The sequence below is a fragment of the Euprymna scolopes genome, chromosome 4 (assembly GCF_053919585.1).
Source record: "Euprymna scolopes isolate OS-2025 chromosome 4, ASM5391958v1, whole genome shotgun sequence".
Taxonomy (NCBI): Eukaryota; Metazoa; Mollusca; class Cephalopoda; order Sepiida; family Sepiolidae; genus Euprymna; species Euprymna scolopes.
The window spans coordinates 98,911,228-98,925,188 of NC_136485.1; positions in this window are offsets into that span (position 1 = coordinate 98,911,228).

Here is a 13,961-nt window from a genome sequence, read left to right on the forward strand (position 1 = left end):
TTATTAAATCTTATATTTCATTATTGGCATAATCATTTGAATTTGTTATATTATTAAATCTTATATTTCATTATTGGCATAATCATTTGAATTTGTTATATTATTAAATCTTATATTTCATTATTGGCATAATCATTTGAATTTGTTATATTATTAAATCTTATATTTCATTATTGGCATAATCATTTGAATTTGTTATATTATTAAATCTTATATTTCATTATTGGCATAATCATTTGAATTTGTTATATTATTAAATCTTATATTTTATTATTGGCATAATCATTTGAATTTGTTTGTTATATTATTAAATCTTATATTTCATTATTGGCATAATCGTTTGACTTTGTTTCATGAGAAATGCCATTTCTGCAAGTCATCTTTTGTTTTTGATGGACTATGTTAAATTTTGTTTTTGATGGACTGCGTTAAATTTTGTTTTTGATGGACTGCGTTAGATTTTGTTTTTGATGGACTGTGTTAGATTTTGTTTTTGATGGACTGCGTTAAATTTTGTTTTTGATGGACTGCGTTAAATTTGAATGCTTTACACATCCGGTCACGTCATGGAATAGCGGTAAGACATCAGATTTTTGCTGGGATTGAATAATGCTCAACGAATATTCTACAACATACTTATATTATCATTGAAATTAGTGAAAATTCTGATTTTTCAATCAAATCAATTGATTTCCTGCTTTAGTTGGGGGCTCACTGCAGTGCACCAGGAGGAAAATTTACATGCCTTTATGCAGTGACTTAGCCCATAGTAGATTGCAGTCTACATTGTACTATAGAGAACCTACTGTTGATTAAAAAATGTTTTTTTCTTATATATAATGGCTTCAATTAAAGCTTAAAAAATGCAAAAGTTCAATTGTGTTCTAAACAGAGGCACATTCATTTCGTATGCGCCTCTGTCTTATCAAAGAACCTACTATCAATTTTTAACTCCCGGCTCTTATGCTGTGCTGTGATAAAACTTCTTAAATGCAGTTGTGATGTTAAGCTTTATAAGAAGAGGAGGGGGGCTTTGTTAACTATTCTGTACCTTCACCTAACAATTTAATAAATTTGCTAAACAAACTCTTCCCAGAAGTTAAATTATGGATGAAGCTATGGAACAAAATCTGATGCAACACTGTTTTCTGTTAGCCTACTTCTAAACTGAGTTGGCTACTTTCAAGGCTAGATAGGGAGTGGGAGCAGCTCTTGCCCATATGTGACAACAGTACTCCATTTTAGGGCATACCTGGATCTTATACAGATTGCATTGGTAGTGAGATACCTATTGGAGTGGTAGTGATCCAACCATTTTACCATGGAAACAGATTTGATGTTTCATTTCAGATCAGTAGTGAAGGTCAGTCCCAGAAGCTTCCCCAAGATGAGAATCATTCATTTCAATGGGGCATGATGGGGTTTAGAGAGAAGTTTGGTTTTCCATGCATGAAAATTAACCACTTTTTTCCTCCACTGCACTATGATAAAATCAGAAAGATCCACTCATGGTTTCTAGAATAATGGCCTCCTGATGTACAAATACTACACTTTCATCCTAGCACAAAGGCTGGACTTTTGATTGGACATTTTAATTAAATCATCTTATTTTTAAGATTTTGTGTTTAAAAATACAAATTTATACATTTGAAAGACAAAATATACAGATTTATTTTTTATGAAATAACTTTTTTTAAAAAACCTTTTTTATGCTCATAAGTGATCTTGGACTTCCATCCTCAATATGAGTCCTGTAAATTCTAAAACTTGCTCCAAAATTTAATGGGAATTGATAGCTTTATGGTAAAAGATAACCTGCACTAAGTGCTCGCTCTGTTTGATTTCATTTTAACATAATAATGACTGTTTGGTTATTTCATGGCTTTTAGGGTGTGGGGATGCTTTCCACAAAGTTATAAAGATATGACCCACTTGGAAAAAGTTGCCCTATTTAAATTAATGAATTTAGAAAAAAAAAAAAAAAAAAAAAAAAACGTTATTGTAAATACATGTGAATAGATTTTCATAATTTTTGTTGTAGAAATTTCATAATTTTCTATATAATATTTTCTGATATATGAAAAAAACAAAATTAAGCCCAAGTGTTTAAAGAAATACCGTTTTATGCATTTTTACGTATTTTTTTCTTTTATATCTAAATACCAAATAAAAATGCAAAGATCTAAAAATACTGTTTAAATAACATTCTAAAATACTGTATACTGCAAGAGAATAAGTTAGTTCCTCGATGACCATTCATGTTTGTGCGTTTTCTCTTTTTCTTCATATCCTCGTTGTGGTTATGTCATTTCTTGCATTGGTGATCACCAAAAGGAATGCTGATTCACAAGAAAAAAAAACACAAACTAAGATATACGACAAACTAGGTATTTGACATATTGGTAACAGGCAAAAAGACAGAGATCATTTCTTGCTGAGGTAAGTCATTGTCGAGGTAGTCTCATACTGTTGTGAAACGACATTGAAACTTATCCTCCAAACACAAAGAAAAAATATTAATCCTCCAAACACACACAAAAAAAATTATCTTCCAAACACAAAAAAAAAAATATCCTCCAAACACAAAGAAAAAAATATTAATCCTCCAAACACAAAAAAAAATATATCATCCAAACACAAAGAAAAAATATTAATCCTCCAAACACAAAGAAAAAAAAATTATCTTCCAAACACAAAGAAAAAAAAATTATCTTCCAAACACAAAGAAAAAAAAATTATCTTCTAAACACAAAGAAAAAAAAATTATCTTTCAAACACAAAAAAATATTAATCCTCCAAACACAAAGAAAACATTAATCCTCCAAACACAAAGAAAAAAACATTAATCCTCCAAACACAAAGAAAAAAACATTAATCCTCCAAACACAAAGAAAAAAACATTAATCCTCCAAACACAAAGAAAAAAATATTAATCCTCCAAACACAAAGAAAAAAGAATTATCGTCCAAACACAAAGAAAAAAATATTAATCCTCCAAACACAAAGAAAAAAACATTAATCCTCCAAACACAAAGAAAAAAACATTAATCCTCCAAACACAAAGAAAAAAATATTAATCCTCCAAACACAAAGAATAAAAGAATTATCGTCCAAACACAAAGAAAAAAATATTAATCCTCCAAACACAAAGAAAAAAATATTAATCCTCCAAACACAAAGAAAAAAATATTAATCCTCCAAACACAAAGAAAAAAACATTAATCCTCCAAACACAAAGAAAAAAAATATTAATCCTCCAAACACAAAGAAAAAAACATTAATCCTCCAAACACAAAGAAAAAAACATTAATCCTCTAAACACAAAGAAAAAAACATTAATCCTCCAAACACAAAGAAAAAAACATTAATCCTCCAAACACAAAGAAAAAAATATTAATCCTCAAAACACAAAGAAAAAAGAATTATCGTCCAAACACAAAGAAAAAAATATTAATCCTCCAAACACAAAGAAAAAAATATTAATCCTCCAAACACAAAGAAAAAAATATTAATCCTCAAAAACACAAAGAAAAAAATATTAATCCTCCAAACACAAAGAAAAAAGAATTATCGTCCAAACACAAAGAAAAAAATATTAATCCTCCAAACACAAAGAAAAAAACATTAATCCTCCAAACACAAAGAAAAAAATATTAATCCTCCAAACACAAAGAAAAAAGAATTATCGTCCAAACACAAAGAAAAAAATATTAATCCTCCAAACACAAAGAAAAAAACCTTAATCCTCCAAACACAAAGAAAAAAACATTAATCCTCCAAACACAAAGAAAAAAATATTAATCCTCCAAACACAAAGAAAAAAGAATTATCGTCCAAACACAAAGAAAAAAATATTAATCCTCCAAACACAAAGAAAAAAACATTAATCCTCCAAACACAAAGAAAAAAAATATTAATCCTCCAAACACAAAGAAAAAAACATAAATCCTCCAAACACACAGAAAAAAACATTAATCCTCTAAACACAAAGAAAAAAACATTAATCCTCCAAACACAAAGAAAAAAACATTAATCCTCCAAACACAAAGAAAAAAATATTAATCCTCAAAACACAAAGAAAAAAGAATTATCGTCCAAACACAAAGAAAAAAATATTAATCCTCCAAACACAAAGAAAAAAATATTAATCCTCCAAACACAAAGAAAAAAATATTAATCCTCAAAAACACAAAGAAAAAAATATTAATCCTCCAAACACAAAGAAAAAAAAAATTATCGTCCAAACACAAAGAAAAAAATATTAATCCTCCAAACACAAAGAAAAAAACATTAATCCTCCAAACACAAAGAAAAAAATATTAATCCTCCAAACACAAAGAAAAAAGAATTATCGTCCAAACACAAAGAAAAAAATATTAATCCTCCAAACACAAAGAAAAAAACCTTAATCCTCCAAACACAAAGAAAAAAACATTAATCCTCCAAACACAAAGAAAAAAATATTAATCCTCCAAACACAAAGAAAAAAGAATTATCGTCCAAACACAAAGAAAAAAATATTAATCCTCCAAACACAAAGAAAAAAACATTAATCCTCCAAACACAAAGAAAAAAAATATTAATCCTCCAAACACAAAGAAAAAAACATTAATCCTCCAAACACAAAGAAAAAAACATTAATCCTCCAAACACAAAGAAAAAAACATTAATCCTCCAAACACAAAGAAAAAAACATTAATCCTCCAAACACAAAGAAAAAAATATTAATCCTCCAAACACAAAGAAAAAAGAATTATCGTCCAAACACAAAGAAAAAAATAATAATCCTCCAAACACAAAGAAAAAAACATTAATACTCCAAACACAAAGAAAAAAAATATTAATCCTCCAAACACAAAGAAAAAAACATTAATCCTCCAAACACAAAGAAAAAAACATTAATCCTCTAAACACAAAGAAAAAAACATTAATCCTCCAAACACAAAAAAAAAACATTAATCCTCCAAACACAAAAAAAAACATTAATCCTCCAAACACAAAGAAAAACATATTAATCCTCAAAACACAAAGAAAAAAGAATTATCGTCCAAACACAAAGAAAAAAATATTAATCCTCCAAACACAAAGAAAAAAATATTAATCCTCCAAACACAAAGAAAAAAATATTAATCCTCAAAAACACAAAGAAAAAAATATTAATCCTCCAAACACAAAGAAAAAAGAATTATCGTCCAAACACAAAGAAAAAAATATTAATCCTCCAAACACAAAGAAAAAAACATTAATCCTCCAAACACAAAGAAAAAAATATTAATCCTCCAAACACAAAGAAAAAAGAATTATCGTCCAAACACAAAGAAAAAAATATTAATCCTCCAAACACAAAGAAAAAAACCTTAATCCTCCAAACACAAAGAAAAAAACATTAATCCTCCAAACACAAAGAAAAAAATATTAATCCTCCAAACACAAAGAATAAAAGAATTATCGTCCAAACACAAAGAAAAAAATATTAATCCTCCAAACACAAAGAAAAAAACATTAATCCTCCAAACACAAAGAAAAAAAATATTAATCCTCCAAACACAAAGAAAAAAACATTAATCCTCCAAACACAAAGAAAAACACATTAATCCTCTAAACACAAAGAAAAAAACATTAATCCTCCAAACACAAAGAAAAAAACATTAATCCTCCAAACACAAAGAAAAAAATATTAATCCTCAAAACACAAAGAAAAAAGAATTATCGTCCAAACACAAAGAAAAAAATATTAATCCTCCAAACACAAAGAAAAAAATATTAATCCTCCAAACACAAAGAAAAAAATATTAATCCTCAAAAACACAAAGAAAAAAATATTAATCCTCCAAACACAAAGAAAAAAGAATTATCGTCCAAACACAAAGAAAAAAATATTAATCCTCCAAACACAAAGAAAAAAACATTAATCCTCCAAACACAAAGAAAAAAATATTAATCCTCCAAACACAAAGAAAAAAGAATTATCGTCCAAACACAAAGAAAAAAATATTAATCCTCCAAACACAAAGAAAAAAACCTTAATCCTCCAAACACAAAGAAAAAAACATTAATCCTCCAAACACAAAGAAAAAAATATTAATCCTCCAAACACAAAGAAAAAAGAATTATCGTCCAAACACAAAGAAAAAAATATTAATCCTCCAAACACAAAGAAAAAAACATTAATCCTCCAAACACAAAGAAAAAAAATATTAATCCTCCAAACACAAAGAAAAAAACATAAATCCTCCAAACACACAGAAAAAAACATTAATCCTCTAAACACAAAGAAAAAACATTAATCCTCCAAACACAAAGAAAAAAACATTAATCCTCCAAACACAAAGAAAAAAATATTAATCCTCAAAACACAAAGAAAAAAGAATTATCGTCCAAACACAAAGAAAAAAATATTAATCCTCCAAACACAAAGAAAAAAATATTAATCCTCCAAACACAAAGAAAAAAATATTAATCCTCCAAACACAAAGAAAAAAATATTAATCCTCCAAACACAAAGAAAAAAGAATTATCGTCCAAACACAAAGAAAAAAATATTAATCCTCCAAACACAAAGAAAAAAACATTAATCCTCCAAACACAAAGAAAAAAATATTAATCCTCCAAACACAAAGAAAAAAGAATTATCGTCCAAACACAAAGAAAAAAATATTAATCCTCCAAACACAAAGAAAAAAACCTTAATCCTCCAAACACAAAGAAAAAAACATTAATCCTCCAAACACAAAGAAAAAAATATTAATCCTCCAAACACAAAGAAAAAAGAATTATCGTCCAAACACAAAGAAAAAAATATTAATCCTCCAAACACAAAGAAAAAAACATTAATCCTCCAAACACAAAGAAAAAAAATATTAATCCTCCAAACACAAAGAAAAAAACATTAATCCTCCAAACACAAAGAAAAAAACATTAATCCTCCAAACACAAAGAAAAAAACATTAATCCTCCAAACACAAAGAAAAAAACATTAATCCTCCAAACACAAAGAAAAAAATATTAATCCTCCAAACACAAAGAAAAAAGAATTATCGTCCAAACACAAAGAAAAAAATATTAATCCTCCAAACACAAAGAAAAAAACATTAATCCTCCAAACACAAAGAAAAAAAATATTAATCCTCCAAACACAAAGAAAAAAACATTAATCCTCCAAACACAAAGAAAAAAACATTAATCCTCTAAACACAAAGAAAAAAACATTAATCCTCCAAACACAAAAAAAAAACATTAATCCTCCAAACACAAAGAAAAAAATATTAATCCTCAAAACACAAAGAAAAAAGAATTATCGTCCAAACACAAAGAAAAAAATATTAATCCTCCAAACACAAAGAAAAAAATATTAATCCTCCAAACACAAAGAAAAAAATATTAATCCTCAAAAACACAAAGAAAAAAATATTAATCCTCCAAACACAAAGAAAAAAGAATTATCGTCCAAACACAAAGAAAAAAATATTAATCCTCCAAACACAAAGAAAAAAACATTAATCCTCCAAACACAAAGAAAAAAATATTAATCCTCCAAACACAAAGAAAAAAGAATTATCGTCCAAACACAAAGAAAAAAATATTAATCCTCCAAACACAAAGAAAAAAACCTTAATCCTCCAAACACAAAGAAAAAAACATTAATCCTCCAAACACAAAGAAAAAAATATTAATCCTCCAAACACAAAGAAAAAAGAATTATCGTCCAAACACAAAGAAAAAAATATTAATCCTCCAAACACAAAGAAAAAAACATTAATCCTCCAAACACAAAGAAAAAAAATATTAATCCTCCAAACACAAAGAAAAAAACATTAATCCTCCGAACACAAAGAAAAAAACATTAATCCTCTAAACACAAAGAAAAAAACATTAATCCTCCAAACACAAAGAAAAAAACATTAATCCTCCAAACACAAAGAAAAAAATATTAATCCTCAAAACACAAAGAAAAAAGAATTATCGTCCAAACACAAAGAAAAAAATATTAATCCTCCAAACACAAAGAAAAAAATATTAATCCTCCAAACACAAAGAAAAAAATATTAATCCTCAAAAACACAAAGAAAAAAATATTAATCCTCCAAACACAAAGAAAAAAGAATTATCGTCCAAACACAAAGAAAAAAATATTAATCCTCCAAACACAAAGAAAAAAACATTAATCCTCCAAACACAAAGAAAAAAATATTAATCCTCCAAACACAAAGAAAAAAGAATTATCGTCCAAACACAAAGAAAAAAATATTAATCCTCCAAACACAAAGAAAAAAACCTTAATCCTCCAAACACAAAGAAAAAAACATTAATCCTCCAAACACAAAGAAAAAAATATTAATCCTCCAAACACAAAGAAAAAAATATTAATCCTCCAAACACAAAGAAAAAAGAATTATCGTCCAAACACAAAGAAAAAAATATTAATCCTCCAAACACAAAGAAAAAAACATTAATCCTCCAAACACAAAGAAAAAAACATTAATCCTCCAAACACAAAGAAAAAAAATATTAATCCTCCAAACACAAAGAAAAAAACATTAATCCTCCAAACACAAAGAAAAAAACATTAATCCTCCAAACACAAAGAAAAAAACATTAATCCTCCAAACACAAAGAAAAAAACATTAATCCTCCAAACACAAAGAAAAAAATATTAATCCTCCAAACACAAAGAAAAAAGAATTATCGTCCAAACACAAAGAAAAAAATATTAATCCTCCAAACACAAAGAAAAAAATATTAATCCTCCAAACACAAAGAAAAAAACATTAATCCTCAAAAACACAAAGAAAAAAATATTAATCCTCCAAACACAAAGAAAAAAGAATTATCGTCCAAACACAAAGAAAAAAATATTAATCCTCCAAACACAAAGAAAAAAATATTAATCCTCCAAACACAAAGAAAAAAGAATTATCGTCCAAACACAAAGAAAAAAATATTAATCCTCCAAACACAAAGAAAAAAAACATTAATCCTCCAAACACAAAGAAAAAAATATTTATCCTCCAAACACAAAGAAAAAAATATTAATCCTCCAAACACAAAACAAAAATTAATCCTCCAAACACAAAAAAAAATTATCTTCCAAACAAAGAAAAAAATATTAATCCTCCAAACACAAAAAAAAAAAATTATCTTCCAAACACACAAAAAATATCCTTCAAACACAAAGAAATAAATATTAATCCTCCAAACACAAAGAAAAAAAAATATCTTCCAAACACAAAAAACAATTAATCCTCCAAACACAAAGAAAAAAATATTAATCCTTCAAACACAAAGAAAAAATATTAATCCTCCAAACACAAAAAAAAATATATTAATCCTCCAAACACAAAGAAAAAAAACTATCCTCCAAACACAAAGAAAAAGAAATTATCTTCCAAACACAAAAAAAAAATATTAATTCTCCAAACACAAAGAAAAAATATAATCCTCCAAACACAAAAACAATATTAATCCTCCAAACACAAAGAAAAAATTATTAATCCTCCAAACACTAAGAAAAAAATATTAATCCTTCAAACACAAAGAAAAAAAAATTATCTTCCAAACACAAAGAAAAAAAATTCTTAAAACACAAAGAAAAAAAAATTAATTTTCCAAACACAAAGAAAAAAATATTAATCCTTCAAACACAAAGAAAAAAATATTAATCCTCCAAACACAAAAAAAAATATTAATCCTCCAAAGACAAAGAAAAAAGAAATTATCTTCCAAACACAAAAAATATATTAATCCTCCAAACACTAAGAAAAAAATATTAATCCTCCAAACAAAAAGAAAAAATATTAATCCTCCAAACACAAAGAAAAAAAATTATCTTCCAAACACAAAAAAAATATTAATCCTCCAAACAGAAAGAAGAAAAAATTATTCTCCAAACACAAAAAAAAAAAAATATCTTCCACACACAAAAAAAAAAGAAATTATCTTCCAAACACAAAGAAAAAAAATATTAATCCTCCAAACACAAAGAAAAAAAATTATCTTGCGAAAACACACACACAAAAAATATCCTCCAAATACAAAGAAAAAAATATTATTCCTCCAAACACAAAGAAAAAAATATTAATCCTCCAAACACACAAAAAAAAATTATCTTAAAAACACAAAAAAAAAAATTAATCCTCCAAACACAAAAAAAATTAATCCTCCAAACACAAAGAAAAAAATATTAATCCTCCAAACACAAAGAAAAAAATATTAATCCTCCAAACACAAAAAAAAAAATTATCTTCCAAACACACAAAAAATATCCTCCAAACACAAAGAAAAAAAAAATATCTTCCAAACACAAAAAACAATTAATCCTACAAACACAAAGAAAAAAATATTAATCCTTCAAACACAAAGAAAAAATATTAATCCTCCAAACACAAAAAAAAATATATTAATCCTCCAAACACAAAGAAAAAAAACTATCCTCCAAACACAAAGAAAAAGAAATTATCTTCCAAACACAAAAAAAAAATATTAATTCTCCAAACACAAAGAAAAAAAAATTATCCTCCAAACACAAAGATAAAAATATTAATCCTCCAAACACAAAGAAAAAAGAAATTATCTTCAAAACACAAAAAATATATTAATCCTTCAACCACTAAGAAAAAAAAAATTATCTTCCAAACACAAAGAAAAAAAATTCTTCAAACACAAAGAAAAAAATATTAATTTTCCAAACACAAAGAAAAAAATATTAATCCTCCAAAGACAAAGAAAAAAAAATTAATCCTCCAAACACAAAAAAAAAATTATCTTCCAAACACAAAGAAAAAAATATTAAACCTTCAAACGCAAAAAAAATATCCTCCAAACACAAAGACAAAAATATTAATCCTCCAAACACAAAGAGAAAAAATTATCCTCCAAACACAAACAAAAAAAAAATTATCTTCCAAACACAAAAACATATTAATCCTCCAAACACAAAGAAAAAATATTAATCCTCCAAACAGAAAGAAAAAAATATTAATCCTCCAAACACAAAGAAAAAAATATTAATCCTCCAAACACAAAGAAAAAATAGTAATCCTCCAAACACAAAGAAAAAAATATTAATCCTCCAAACACAAAGAAAAAAATATTAATCCTCCAAACACAAAGAAAAAAATATTAATCCTCAAACAGAAAGAAAAAAAAATTATCCTCCAAACACAAAGATAAAAATATTAATCCTCCAAACACAAAGAAAAAAGAAATTATCTTCAAAACACAAAAAATATATTAATCCTTCAACCACTAAGAAAAAAAAAATTATCTTCCAAACACAAAGAAAAAAAATTCTTCAAACACAAAGAAAAAAATATTAATTTTCCAAACACAAAGAAAAAAATATTAATCCTCCAAACACAAAGAAAAAAAAATTAATCCTCCAAACACAAAAAAAAAATTATCTTCCAAACACAAAGAAAAAAAATTCTTAAAACACAAAGAAAAAAAAATTAATTTTCCAAACACAAAGAAAAAAATATTAATCCTCCAAACACAAAGAAAAAAATATTAATCCTCCAAACACAAAAAAAAATATTAATCCTCCAAAGACAAAGAAAAAAGAAATTATCTTCCAAACACAAAAAAATATATTAATCCTCCAAACACTAAGAAAAAAATATTAATCCTCCAAACAAAAAGAAAAAATATTAATCCTCCAAACACAAAGAAAAAAAATTATCTTCCAAACAATAAAAAAATATTAATCCTCCAAACAGAAAGAAGAAAAAATTATTCTCCAAACACAAAAAAAAAAAAAATATCTTCCACACACAAAAAAAAAAGAAATTATCTTCCAAACACAAAGAAAAAAAATATTAATCCTCCAAACACAAAGAAAAAAAATTATCTTGCGAAAACACACACACAAAAAATATCCTCCAAATACAAAGAAAAAATATTATTCCTCCAAACACAAAGAAAAAAATATTAATCCTCCAAACACACAAAAAAAAATTATCTTCAAAACACAAAAAAAAAATATTAATCCTCCAAACACAAAACAAAAATTAATCCTCCAAACACAAAAAAAAATTATCTTCCAAACAAAGAAAAAAATATTAATCCTCCAAACACAAAAAAAAAAAATTATCTTCCAAACACACAAAAAATATCCTTCAAACACAAAGAAAAAAATATTAATCCTCCAAACACAAAGAAAAAAAATATCTTCCAAACACAAAAAACAATTAATCCTCCAAACACAAAGAAAAAAATATTAATCCTTCAAACACAAAGAAAAAATATTAATCCTCCAAACACAAAAAAAAATATATTAATCCTCCAAACACAAAGAAAAAAAACTATCCTCCAAACACAAAGAAAAAGAAATTATCTTCCAAACACAAAAAAAAAATATTAATTCTCCAAACACAAAGAAAAAATATAATCCTCCAAACACAAAAACAATATTAATCCTCCAAACACAAAGAAAAAATTATTAATCCTCCAAACACTAAGAAAAAAATATTAATCCTTCAAACACAAAGAAAAAAAAATTATCTTCCAGACACAAAAAAAATTATCCTCCAAACACAAAGAAAAAAATATTAATCTTCCAAACACAAAAAAAATTAATCCTCCAAACACAAAAAAAAAATTAGTCCTCCAAACACAAAAAAAATTATCTTCCAAACACAAAGAAAAAAATATTAAACCTTCAAACGCAAAAAAAATATCCTCCAAACACAAAGACAAAAATATTAATCCTCCAAACACAAAGAGAAAAAATTATCCTCCAAACACAAACAAAAAAAAAATTATCTTCCAAACACAAAAACATATTAATCCTCCAAACACAAAGAAAAAATATTAATCCTCCAAACAGAAAGAAAAAAATATTAATCCTCCAAACACAAAGAAAAAAATATTAATCCTCCAAACACAAAGAAAAAAATATTAATCCTCAAACAGAAAGAAAAAAAAATTATCCTCCAAACACAAAGATAAAAATATTAATCCTCCAAACACAAAGAAAAAAGAAATTATCTTCAAAACACAAAAAATATATTAATCCTTCAACCACTAAGAAAAAAAAAAATTATCTTCCAAACACAAAGAAAAAAAATTCTTCAAACAGAAAGAAAAAAATATTAATTTTCCAAACACAAAGAAAAAAATATTAATCCTCCAAACACAAAGAAAAAAAAATTAATCCTCCAAACACAAAAAAAAAATTATCTTCCAAACACAAAGAAAAAAAATTCTTAAAACACAAAGAAAAAAAAATTAATTTTCCAAACACAAAGAAAAAAATATTAATCCTCCAAACACAAAGAAAAAAATATTAATCCTCCAAACACAAAAAAAAATATTAATCCTCCAAAGACAAAGAAAAAAGAAATTATCTTCCAAACACAAAAAAATATATTAATCCTCCAAACACTAAGAAAAAAATATTAATCCTCCAAACAAAAAGAAAAAATATTAATCCTCCAAACACAAAGAAAAAAAATTATCTTCCAAACAATAAAAAAATATTAATCCTCCAAACAGAAAGAAGAAAAAATTATTCTCCAAACACAAAAAAAAAAAAAATATCTTCCACACACAAAAAAAAAAGAAATTATCTTCCAAACACAAAGAAAAAAAATATTAATCCTCCAAACACAAAGAAAAAAAATTATCTTGCGAAAACACACACACAAAAAATATCCTCCAAATACAAAGAAAAAATATTATTCCTCCAAACACAAAGAAAAAAATATTAATCCTCCAAACACACAAAAAAAAATTATCTTCAAAACACAAAAAAAAAATATTAATCCTCCAAACACAAAACAAAAATTAATCCTCCAAACACAAAAAAAAATTATCTTCCAAACAAAGAAAAAAATATTAATCCTCCAAACACAAAAAAAAAAAATTATCTTCCAAACACACAAAAAATATCCTTCAAACACAAAGAAAAAAATATTAATCCTCCAAACACAAAGAAAAAAAATATCTTCCAAACACAAAAAACA